Genomic DNA, 14,258 nt, shown 5'->3' with positions numbered 1-14,258 from the left:
TAATATGCACACATTGTTATGAATAAAATAAGAGTTATTTTATTTGTCATTTACTCATATCCAATAAACAAAGCTCCATGGTTATTGTATGTAAACTTAAGCATGTATATGAGATATACAAGTGGATCATGCCTTATGTGATAACCTAAAAAGGTTTGTAGTATAAGGATTAAGAAGGGATACCTGATCCTGGTGAAACAACGAATACAACCTGATTTGTAGAGATTTGCAAGTGTTATGAACTACTACAGATGGTAGATTCTGACCATTCACGTAGAGATATGCGAGCGGGAGTGTCCTATACAAAAAATTTGTATGAGACCGGATTGACTACAATCTGAAAGTTTACCTGAACAGGATTTGCCCAACGAGCTACAAAATTTCTAATCCTTGATGAAATCCAAGAAACAAAAGGAAGAGGCAAATGTTACCTCATCTTCTAAGAAATTCTTTAGTGGTTCGACCTCTGGAACTAAGTTTGTGCTTTCTTTTTCTAATACCAAAATGGGGAAAAAGAAGAAAATTGGAAAGGGGAAAACTAACCCACTAGCTAGGGCAAGAAGACCAAAATTACAAAGGGAATATGTTTCCATTGTAACCGGAAGGGACATTGGAAGAGGAATTGTCCCAAATACTTGGCAGAAAAGAAGAAGGCCAAACAATATAAATGTGATTTACTTGTTTTGGAGAAATGTTTAGTGGAGAATGATGATTCAATCTGAATAATAGATTCAGATGCCACTAACCATGTTTGTTCTTCATTTTAGGGAATTAGTTCCTTGCGGTAAGTGGAGACTGAGGAGATGATGATGTGTGTTGGAACTGGGCATGTCGTTTTAGCTTCGGCAGTTGGAGGACTCTTGTTTACTTTACAGAATAGTTATGTTTTATTAGAAAATGTATATGTTGTTCCTTAATTAAAGAGGAACTTAATTTCTGTATAGTGTTTACTTAGACAAAATTATACTTTGCCGTTTAATGTAAATAAAGTGTTTATTTACAAAAATGGTATCAATATTTGTTCTGCTAAGCTGGAAGATAATTCATATGTGCTAAGACCATTAAAATCTAAAGCTCTCATGAATACCGAATTGTTTAAAACTGCGATAACTCAGAATAAAAGACTTAAAATTTCTTCTAAGGAAAATGCCCATCTTTGACACCTAAGATTAAGATACATAAATCTTAATAGAATTGAAAGACTGGTCAAGAATAGACTTCTAAGCGAGTTAGAAGAAAATTCTTTACCTGTATGTGAGTCATGCCTTGAAGGCAAAATGACTAAAAGATCTTTTATTGGAAAAGAGCATAGAGCCAAAGAAATCTTGGAACTTGTACATTCAGATCTCTATAGTCTAAGGAAATAAGAGGATTTGATTATTCTAGGTATGGATATGTTTATTTAATGTAACATAAGTCTGAAGCCCTTGAAAAGTTCAAGGAGTACAAAGTTGAGGTTGAAAATGCATTAAATAAAACGATTAAAACATTTTGATCTGATCAATGTGGAGAGTATTTGGATCTAAAATTCCAAGACTATTTGATAGAGCATGAAATTGTATCCCAACTCTTAGCACCTGGTACACCTCAGCATAATGGTGTATCAGAAAGGAGAAATTGAACCTTATTGGACATGGTTCGGTCTATGATGAGTTATGTTTCCTTACTTGTCTCGTTTTAGGGTAATGTAGTACAGACTACAACATACATTTTGAGCTGCGTTCCTTCCAAGAGTGTTATTGGAACACCTTTGAAATTATGGATTGGTCGTAAAGGTAGTATTCACCATTTCAAAATATGGGGTTGCCCAGCAGATGTGCTTGAAGCAAATCCTAAGAAATTGGAACCTCGTTCAAAATGCTTATTTGTAGGTTACCCTAAAGGAACGAGAGGTGATTACTTCTATGAACTTAAGGATAATAAGGTGTTTGTCTTGACAAATGCTACATTTTTAGAAGAGGACCACATAAGGGAGCATAAGCCCTATAGTAAAATTGTGTTGAATGAATTTTCTAGTGATGCTACTGAACCTTCAACAAGAGTTTTTGAAGAGCCCAACACCTTAACAAAAGTTATTGAAGTTGGTTCATCTAGTAGGTCACATCTACCTTAAGTGTTGAGGGAGCCTCGACGTAGTGGGAGGGTTGCAAACCCTCCTGTTCATTATATGGGTTTAACAGAAACCCTAGCTATCGTAGCTAACGGAGATGTTGAGGATCCATTGTCTTACAAGAAAGCAGTGGGAGTTGTTGACAAAGATGAATGGATCAGAGTTATGGATTTTGAAATGGAGTCTATATACTTCAGTTCAGTTTAGGATTTTGTAGAACAACCTGATGGGGTAAAACCTATAGGTTACAAGTGGATCTACAAGAGAAAACAGAATGTTGATGGGAAGGTGCAAACCTTCAAGGCTAGACTTGTGGCAAAGGGTTATACCCAAGTTAAGGGAGTCGACTATGAGGAGACTTTCTTGCCTATTGCCATGTTGAAGTCTATCCGGATCCTCTTATCCATTGCCTCATATTATAACTATGAGATATAGAAAATGGATGTCAAGACTGCTTTTCTCAATGACAATCTTGAGGAGACCATTTATATGGTGCAACCTGAGGGATTCATAATCCAAGGTCAAGAGGAAAAGGTTTGCAAGCTTAATCATTCAATTTATGGACTGAAACAAGCATCTCGATCTTGAAACATAAGGTTTGGTACTACGAACAAATATTATGACTTTGATCAAAATGTTGACGAGCCTTGTGTTTACAAGAAAATCATCAACAATTCAATAGCTTTTCTTGTGATATATGTAAACAATATCATGCTTATTGGGAATGATGTACGTATGCTGACTAAAATTATGAATTGAAGAGCGACCCAATTCCAAATGAAAGATTTGGGAGAGGCGCAATTTTTTTTGGGCATTCAGATCTTTAGAGATCGAAAGAACAAAACATTAGCCCCGTCTCAGGCATCATACATTGACAAGATCCTTGTCAAGTCTTTGATGTAGAATTCCAAGAGATGTTTACTCCCTTTCAGGCATGGAGTTATTTTGTCTAAGGAACAGTGTCCTAAGACACCTCAAGAGGTTGAGAAAATGAGATGAATCAGTGGTACTTAAAGAGTTAGATGTAACTAAAAGGGAAAAATGATAATTTTGGCCCATCTGTACTTATGAGCAATTTGTGAAGGATCATCGCACTATTGACTGGTTATATCCAATGGACACAGAAATATATCTGTAGTGAGAAGAGTTCAACTGTCGATCTTTAGTGGAGTGACCGACAGTTAATGGATGTTGGATAATGGATAATTTAATTAAAGAAGTTTAATTAATTATCCGAGTACCATTGGAACTTCAATTTACAGGTCCATAAGGTCCCCTCTGTAGCTCGATAGAGATCATTAAGAATTAATTTTGGATTAATTTGAATTGTTCAAATTAATTGAGGGAATTAATTATATATGATATAATTAATTTAAATTAATTGTATGTGATATAATTAATATAATTTATTTGATACATTATAATATAAAGTTTATTTTGAGAGGAATTAAGTATTTCAATATGATTCAAATATTAATTATATAGATGAGATTCATATAATTATATTTAGTATAAATGTGATTTATATTAAATACCATGCATTATCGAGAGAAATAAAAACTATAGGTTATATCGTATTTGATACAATATAAAAATTATAGCTTATATATTATATTTGATATAACTTATAATTTAATATATATATTATATGATAAGTTGGGTATCATATATATATATATATATTAAATAATTTATTAAAAATAAAGTAATTTTAGTAGGGATTTATAACTCCTTCCACCTCTTTTCTCTTTGGTGAAAGACATGTAGGGTGTGGTTTTTTTTTTTTTTTTTTTTTTTTCTTTTCAGTTTCCATGGATTTTCATCTTCTTCTACAAAGAATAATATAGAGAAGGTCTTTGTGAATTTTAACCAAGACATACTCTTGCTGCAAGAAATTTCTTCTTCTAAAGAACTCTCCCCCTCTTCCCAAAATACACAGAGCCCACTCCTCTGTAGTTCTCATCCTCTACGAAGAATACAAAGGATGATTTTATGGTGGTAGCCATCTTAGATTTTTACGTTCTTGGGAGTTTTTCGAATTGTTCGTGACCGATAGAGGAGGAGATTCGTGAAGAAGTTGTTCTTCAAGGGTATGTAATTCTTAACCTTAATTCCTTCTTTTTGCATGCTGAAAATTAGTCTGTGAATTGCATAATTTTTCCTCTCTATTTTTAATTTTGTGAAAATTGAAAATTTCAAACGATCAACGCTTCTAATGTGGATCTCACGATTCCTTCATAACTTGCTGTTATTGGTCTATATTCATAGACACAGAAATATATTTATAGTGAGAAGAGTGCAATTGTGGGTCTTTAGTAGAGTGTACCCACAGTTAACGGATGTTGATTAACTTTAATGAGTTTAGTCAATTAATCTCATATCGTTGGAGGTTTTGATCTACAGGTCTACCAAATCCCCTTGTTAGCTCACTAGAGGATATTTAAGAGAGATGATTTGAATTGTTCAAATTAATTTGAGGAAACCATATATTAATGTGATTAATATACAATTGATTGTGGATATGATCTATAATTTAAATTAAATTGAAAAGTAATATTTGAATAAGAACCAATTAATTAATTCAAGTGAATTAGATTCACAAATAATTAATTAATAGAGAGGTATTGCATATACACATACGATGTTTATGATAATTAAATATATACACATTAAATTAGATTTAATAGTTATTTAATTAATGTGCAAATTAAATTAAATAAATGTTATTTAATTGTGCTCACTAATTAAATAAGTGTTATTTAATTAACTAGATTAATTAATTAAATAAATATTAATTAATTAATTAATTGTGGAAAAGGAAAATAAGAAAAGGACTAAGAAAAAGGTTTGACCATTCTCTATATAAAGATCTCTCTATGGCCCCTTTGGGACATTGATATATATACACTGAAAATACACAATACACAAGTATTATTGTGCAAAATTTTTCCTAAGCCACAAAGAGAATCCTCTCTACTCCCCAAAACCATTTTCTCTTCTCCCTCTCCCAATAATTGGATACCACCTATCTCTCTATTGGAATCCTAGAGACTAACAAGGTTACTCTCGTAGTAATGTTTGAGATTGTTCAAGAAATCATACGTGATCAAGATTGTTGGAGGAGCCGTTCGTCGAAATTTAAGGAGGATTGTTCATGAAGCTTGGGAATCTACAAAGGTAAGAATTGTTCTAATTTTTTTCCCTAAAGCAAGCTATATTATACGTTTATATTATGTTTTAGTATATTGAATTTGTTTATGTAAAAATCGAATTGCGGGATGCAAGGCATTCATAATACTTTCGCTGTGGGATTCGATCCATTCAATTGGTATTAGAGCCAATTTCTTGCATACACATTCTTCATATTTTTCGAAACAAAATCAGTTTAAAGGTGGGTTTAAAATTTTGCATTTGGAATGTTTGAATGTCATTTTGCAAGATTGGATGTTTTCGATTTTGACACGAAGATTACTTTTAATTTGATTAAATTGTAAGAGCCTGTTGTATTTTTTGAGAAATTTAATTCTTGCTTCGAGTATGTAAGTCCATGTTGATTGAAAGAGCAACGGTTACTGAAGAGATCAGAAAGAAATGAAAGTGTTCGGGACAAGTTCAGAGACAAAAGTGATGTGAGTTGCAACATTCTGCCGCCTAGCGTCATGACGCTGCTATCGCAGCGTTGCAATGCCGAAAGGCAGACGAAATGCAAAGTAGCTGTAGCATTGCAACGCTGGCCTCAACGTTGCAAGGTTCCGAGTTTCGATGGAATTCTGGCGGCGTGCGCAAGGACGGTTCGACTACAACTATTTTGTCCTAATTCCTTTTGTATTATTTAATTAATATTAATTAATTAAATTTATATAGTAGTTATATTAATTTAATCAATTAATTTTGCATTAGGGTGTCAAAATTGGTCCAACTTTTACTATTTAAATTAATTTAATTATGTATTCGATAGATGTTTAAATTAATCTTTGAATTCATATTACATATTAAAAAACACTCACCTTAGGATAAACATGTACATGCATCATAAATAAATATAAAGGGTTAAATTTTATAGATGCATGATTAGATTAGCATGCTCATGAATAATGATATAAGTGTTTTGTGTTGGGGTTGATGCTCTAAATCTCGTAGGATCCTATAGTTTGGAATTGTAATGTACAAATATCTTATTTATTTAATAAAATATGTGATGTTTTGTTTCAATTTTTAGTTGCATTAACCACAAACCAATAAACCAACATCGAAGGTTATCTTATAGCTTAAACATGTATGTAGAGACATACAGGTGGATCATGTTTGAGTGATAACCTAAATAGTCTGTAGTAGATGGATAAGGCTGAATACCTTATCATGCTGACACAACGAGTATGACCCGTTTTGTAAATGTTATAATTGTTGTAAAGTGCTACAAACGATATGATCCTAATAATTCATGTGGAGACATGTGAGTGAGGATATTCTATACAAAGGAGTTTGTATATGATGGGATAAAGAAAAATGCAACAGAAGCAATCAGAATCAATAAACATTCTAATTACATTTAACTTGAGTTTTAAAAACATGCAAAATCAAATTTTCAAAAGAGGGTTTCATGAAACATACCTTTGAAGAATTCCTCCAATCCCAAGCTGCTCCTCACGAATTCTCAGCTTCAAATCTTCAATGAACCACCAAGAGATCTTCTCTACTATTTTTAGCTTTGAATTTGAATGGTGGAACTCAAGATTGAAGTGAATTCTCATGAGAATTGGGGTGAGTTTTAAAGAGAAGAAAACTTTTTGCAAAAACTAATTTCTCAGCAGCCAAGAACTACTCAAATCTGAGAAATTCAGAAGTTTTTATCAAAATCTTTCATGCAAGCACAATGGAAAGAGTTAATGCCATATCCAACTCCAAGATTAAGTAGTCTATGTGGGAGTATGGATGTTGTCCACCTCCTACTTCAAAATTTTGTGGAGTTCTCCACTATTTTGTTCAATTTTCAATTTCCATTTCCATTTTTAATTTTAATAAATTCAAAATTAACTAAAATAAAAAAAAAATCACAATTCAATTTCTGAATTTGAATAAAAAATGAAAATTAATTTGATTTTAATTAATTAAATATATCTAATTAGTTAATGAATAATTTAATATCAAATATTAAATTGATCACACACCTAATTTTGAACATGAATCTTATTCAAGTAATTAATATTTAAATATTATAAACTCTCTAATTTCGTTTATTTCAATAAATTAAACGTTTAATTATATCGAATATAATTATACAAACCCTAATTTGAAATTGAACAAACAAATTCAAACCCTAATTTACAATTTGAACATTTCAAATTGAAACCTTAAATTCAATTTGAACACTTCAAATTGAAATCATTTCAAATTCACTCAATTTACTAATTCAAGGTGTTCATGTTTTACGAGCTAGTAGAGAGACCTTATGGACCTACAGATCATGCGCTCAAACAATTTGAGATTAATTAGCTAAATCTCTTTAGAATGAATTAATCAATATTCGTTAACTACCGAGTCACACCACTATAGCTCGATAGTTGCATTCTCCCCATTGTAGATATATTTGTGTCCACTTGATTTAACCATAATTAGTAAGTCGATCCTTCGCAGGTTGTTCGTAATAATGGCTGGGTCAAATGCTGTTTTACCCTTAAAATTACATCTTGCTCCTTAAGTTCCATCGATCTTCTAATGAACAACTGGTTTGTGATCCAATCACTAAATCGACTCCTTCTCGGGTCAATGAGAGGGTGGGGCCCCTTGTTCAAGACCTGGATTCAACATTTAAGAGAACAACCTTCCTTCTATCCCCTAAATCGGGTAGGCGTGAATTCCATCTTGTAGAACTATGTCTCTAGCTATCTATCTGGTCTTATCCTCATAATGGGAGGCTTATTGAGCAGTGAAGTTGGACTCTTCTCACCTATGCAGATCAAAGGATAATCTCGAATAAATAGGAGTTCAAAGTTATCTCCAGATTAAGATCTAGTTACCTAGGTCATCTAAGAGAAATAGTCAGTTTTAAATAGTAAACAACGTTATAAAGTAAGAGTGACTTATTTCTTGGTCCGATCTTACGCAAACTCATTGAATAGGATGCCCCCACTCCTCATGTCAATATATGAACGAATCAGGATCACTTCGTTTGTAGCATCTTACCACAAATTGTAACAACTATAGGGTGAGCCACATCCGATAAAGTTACGAGAATAAGACACCCCACTTTATTCGTATACTATAGACCGTTTTGGCTATTTACTCGAACTTGATCATTCTTTATGTCTCTACATAAAGTTCAGGTATTCATACAATAGCCATGGATCTTAATTTATTGAATTTAGTCTTTATAAGTGAAATTTACAAATTCAATAACAACTTTATTGAATAAATGTTGAATAACATCTTTATTGATAATAGAAAATGTTTACCTTTACAAATTACGAGTTTTAGGACATACAACCCAACAGTATAAGACTGGACCACGAAATGTTTAGTCTCTTTATATAACGTCGTTCATAATGAAGACTTACATTTTACGAGGATGACCATAGGTAACATGACCTGAATTTTGAGTGAGTTGTGAACTCCTACTATGAAGGCGATCTTTTGATTTATATGAGTGAGAGTGGCCAGATCGCCGACTCAATAAGTCAACCATTTTGGGTATTCGTCTGATTGGGGAGTTGGGAACATAACTACACAAGAAGGAATTCACTCCTTGTCTAACGTCGGGATAAGTAGATAAATTGCTTCCCTAATAGCTGATTCCAAGGCTTGAACAATGTGGCACTACACCCTCTCCTAGCCTAAGAGGGGTTTGGTTATAGTTGGACTATGATTTATTGTTTTAGAGGAATCAGTAGTACTTAAAGAGTTAGATGTAACTATAGAGGCAAAACGGTAATTTTGGCCCGCTGTACTTACAAGAAATTTCTGAAGGGTCATCGTACTGTTTACTGGTTATATCCAATGGACACAGAAATATATTTGTAGTGCGAAGAGTGCAACTGTCGATTTTTAGTGAAGTGTCCAACAGTTAATGGATAGTGAATAATTTAATAAGAGTTTAATTAATTATTCACATACCGTTGGAGCTTCAACCTACAGGTCCATGAAGTTTCCTTAGTAGCTCAACGGGAATTGATGAGCAATTTTTGGATTAATTTGAATTGTTTAAATTAATTGAGGGAATTAATTATATATGATATAATTACTATAATGTATTTGCTACATTATAATAAAAAATATATTTGAGAGAAAATAAATATTTGAATATGATTCAAATATTAATTATATGAGTTGGATTCATATAATTAAATTTAATATAAATAGAATTTATATTAAAAGGCATTGGTGAGAGGAAATTGAAACTATAGGTTATATATTATATTTGATATAACATATAGTTTAATATATATTATATGATAAAGTAGTTATCATATATTTTATATATTAAATGATTTATTAATTAAATAAATTATTTTATTTATTTTATTTAAAATCAATTTTGGGAGGGAGTTACTTTCTCTCCATTACGCGATAATGGGTGGTTAGTTTTCTTTTTCTTCTTCCTCTGGTGTGAAGACATAGAAAACATAGTGAGGAGAAATACAGAAAATCTCTCTGAGATCTCATCCCCTTCCTCATTCTCTCTTCTACTCTCTCTAACTATTCGTCTCATCCAAAATAGCCAGGGCCACAACTCCTGGGTTCTCATCCCAAAAAATATCAAGGTAGCCATTGTGGTAGTGCCTATTGTTCGAAGAAATTATATTGAAGATTAGTCTTCAAAGGTAAGGGCTTCAAATTCTAATTTATTTATTTATTTTTGTTTTTTTGCATGCTGTAAATTCCTTTTTTTTAAATGCATAATTTCTATTCTTTTCTGTAAAATCTAAATTCTATTTGCAAATTGGGACGATCCACTTCCACTCAAGGACCTTTAACCAGGTTTCTTCATTATGAACCTAAGCATGTCCATGCATTATATTATATATTAAAATTGTTATAATAAATAGTAAAATGATGTATGTGAATGCTTGTTTTTCATGTATGATTTATATAAGTGTTATATTTATTAAGTGAAAATGGAATTTGCATTGAGCATGACATTACTGAGATAAATATAACTTTTTTATTTAATCGATATCTTTAGATGCAAATTTATAGGTTTTAATAAAGCATTAAAATATAAGTGTTGTTGTTTTAATGAGATAATTTAAAATCTATAATCAAGAGTTGCATGCAAACATAGGTCCAAATTAATTTTAAATAGTTTAAAATTAATCAAGCTAGACTTATGTTTTTTTTTCTAATGGGATTAGGAATAGGTTAATCTTTTTAACTTGTTTTAATAAAGATAAAATGAATTTAATTAAAAGATTAAATTTATAAAATAATTGCCCATAAGAGACCTTTGTCTAAGGAATATTATGTTTAGGAGGGAGTATTTAAGCTGACAGAAACGGAACACCTCCACCTAGGAATCGACCTGGAAGGTGAATTGGGCAAATATTTTATAAGCATGCAAAAAATGATTGATTTTATTAAAAGAGTTTAATAAATGAAATCAAATATTGTTAAATTATTCAATATAAATGTTATATTGAGAAAATTTAAAAGGACTTAGATAAATTCATTAGTCGGGTTTTAACTAAGTATAATAAAATCATAAAAATATTAGAATACTTTAGTGGAAGGATGTTGGTATATGTAATATAAAAAATTCAGCTTTCACGTCCATGAGAGTTCATATCGTGAGATTCATGCTTGGCTTCGTGTAGCCCTGGGCGCGACCTCCCTAGGGAAAGTATTTGTGTTAATAATAAGGTGAATGGGGAAAGTGTTATAGTAAGTGGGAGAGGGCCGTATATCAATGTATCCTATGGTTTTCTCCATTAGGTTGCACTGTGAGATTTCTATGGTCCGCCTGCATGTCATCCTGGAGCGACCATCCCTTCGGAGGGCCTGATCATAGGAGGTCAGAACAATGCAAACTCTAGCAATGGATAGGGTTTCTTAGGTTATTCTTCATTAGTTGTCTTTCCCTTCGGTAGCCTGTTGAAGCATACCTTTGAGATCCAGAGAGGGTTACACTTACAGGATGAATTAAGTTAATTAACGAATCCTTGATCGAAACAGCAGTAGCTAAAAGCTATAGGAATAAGAGTTATTCTAATGTTAGTGATTGGCAGAGATTGTCTCAATTTAAGGGAGAAATAGCTGATCACCTTTCGGTGGTTGTTGCCCTAAACCTTTGGAGTATCATTGCAAAAAAGAAAATCAATAGTTTGATTAGGGTTTTATGATTACATATGTTTTTGCTAAATTGATTGGATTATTATGTAATGGGTTATGACAAATATACTAATATGGTCAATTGATTGTTGTATGTTTCAGCATGTCTTTCATAATCATATCTTTGCTTAAAAATGAGAAATTAATCGGTGAAAACTATGTGGCATGAAAATCTAACCAGAATACAGTTCTAGTTATTGATGATTTGCGGTTTGTCTTGATGGAGGAATGTCCTCCAATCCCCACTCAAAATGCATCTCAAGCATTGAAGGATGCTTATGACCATTGGACAAAGGCCAATGATAAGATACGAGTCTACATCTTGGCAAGTCTATTTGATGTTCTTACTTAGAAGCATGAGGCCATGATGTCTGCACGTCAGATCATGGAGTTCCTCCAAGAGATGTTTGAACAATCATCCATTCAGATATGACATAAGGCCCTCAAGTACATTTACAATGTGTGTATGAAAGAAAGCCAATCAGTGAGAAAACATGTTTTCAACCTGATGGTCTAGTTCAATGTTGTCAAAATGAATAGTTCGGTCATCAATGAGCAGAGTCAGGTGTCCTTTATTTTAAAATCTTTTTCGAAGAGTTTTACTCAATTTTGCAGCAATGTGGTTATGAACAAAAGTACAATCTGACTACCTTTCTAAACGAGTTACAGAATTTTTAGTCTCTTATGAAAGGTAAGGGACTAGTATAAAGAGATGCAAATATTACCCATTCCAAAAAGTTACATAAAGAGTTCATCCTTTGGAACTAAGTCTGTTCTTTCGACCTCTGGTTTTAAAAAGATCCAGAAAAAGAAAGGAGGGAAGGGGAAGGCTCTCGGGGCAAATGCTTCCACTATAATGTGGATCGTCACTAGAAACGCAATTGCCCCAAGTACCTTACTGAGAAGAAGAAGAAGAAAGAAGGTAAATATGATTTACTTGTTCTAGAAACTTGTTTAGTAGAAAATGACCATGATGCCTGGATACTTGATTCAGGAGCCACTAATCACGCTTGTTCTTCTTTACAAGGAATTAGTTCTTTCCAATAGCCTGTAGAGGGTGAAATGGAGCTTAAGGTTGGAACGGGAGATGCCATTTCAACTCCTGCAGTGTGAGTTGCTAAGTTGGTTTTTGGAAGTAGATTTTTGTTTTTAGAAAACTTATACATTTTTCTCAAAATGAGAAGGAACCTTGTTTCTATTTCCTGTTTAATTGAACAATCATACTCTGTTTCTTTTAATTCAAATGAAGCGTTTATTATGAAAAATAGTGTGACTATTTGTTCAGCTAAACTAGAAGAAAACTTATATCTGTTAAGACCAACTGAATCAAAAGTACTTTTAACCATGAGATGTTTAAAATTGCTAATACTTAAACAAAAAGGCGAAGAATTCCTCCAAGTAACAATGATAAGTAGTTTTGGCATTTGAGATTAGGGCACATAAATCTCGATAGAATTGGGAGATTTCTAAAGAATGGACTTCTAAGTAAGTTAGAAGATGATTCATTACCTCCATGTAAATCCTGTCTCAAAGGAAAAATGACTAAATGACCTTTTAGTGGGAAAGGTTATGGAGCCAAATAATCCTTAGAGCTCATACATTCGGATATTTGTGGTCCAATGAATGTAAAGGCTAGAGGAGGGTATAAAAACTTCATCTCTTTCATAGATAATTATTCAAGGTAGGTTTCTTATACCTAATGGAACATAAGTCTGAAGCCTTTGAAAATATCAAAGAGTATAAGGATGAAGTTGAAAACCTATTAGGTAAAACAATTATAAAACTTCGATTTGATCGGGGTAGAGAGTACATGGATTTAGAATTTCAGAACCATATGATAGAACATGGAATTCAATCCCAACTCTTAGCACCTGGTACACCTAAGTAGAACAGTGTATGAGGAAAGAGAAATAAAACCTCATTAGATATTGTTCATTCTATAATGAACTATGCTCAATTGCCTAACTCGTTTTGGGGGTATACAGTAAAGATTGTAGTTCACATATTGAACAATGTTTCCTCAAAGAATGTTTATGAAACACCTTTCGAGTTATGAAAGGGGCATAAACCGAGTTTATGTTACTTCAGAATATGGGGTTTTCTTGCACATGTGTTAGTTATAAATCCTAAGAAGTTGGAACCTCGTTCAAGATTATGCCAATTTGTTGCTTACCCTAAGGAAACAAGAGGTGGTCTATTCTATGACCCTCAAGAAAATAAAGTGTTTGTATCAAAAAACGCTACATTTTTAGAGGAAGACCACATGAGAGATCATAAACCACGAAGCAAAATAGTATTAAGTGAAGCTACTGAAGAAACAACAAGGGTTGTTAATGTAACTGGTACTTCATCAAGAGTTAATAAAGAAGCCAACACTTCAGGTCAGTCTCATCCTTCTCAATCATTAAGAGTGCCTCAACGCAGTGGGAGGGTTATGATACAACCTGACCGCTACTTGAGTTTAACTGAAACTCAGGTTGTCATGCCAGATGATGGTGTTGAGGATCCATTGTCCTATAAACATGCAATGAATGACGTAGACAAGGTCCAATGGGTCAAAGCCATAGATCTTGAAATGGATTCTAAGTACTCCAATTCAGTATGGGATACTGTAGATCCACCTGAAGGGGTAAAACCCATAGGGTGCAAATGGATTTATAAAATAAAGAGAGATGTAGCTGGAAAGGTACAAACCTTTAAAGCTAGATCTTTAGCAAAGGGTTATACCTAGAGGGAAGAAGTTGATTATGAGGAAACGTTTTTCCCTTTTCCTATGCTTAAGTCTATAAGAAATCTCTTGTCTATAGCCACATATTATGACTATGAG

This window comes from Benincasa hispida, chromosome 1 (genome assembly GCF_009727055.1).
Source record: "Benincasa hispida cultivar B227 chromosome 1, ASM972705v1, whole genome shotgun sequence".
NCBI lineage: Eukaryota > Viridiplantae > Streptophyta > Magnoliopsida > Cucurbitales > Cucurbitaceae > Benincasa > Benincasa hispida.
Note: the sequence above shows the minus strand (reverse complement) of the source record.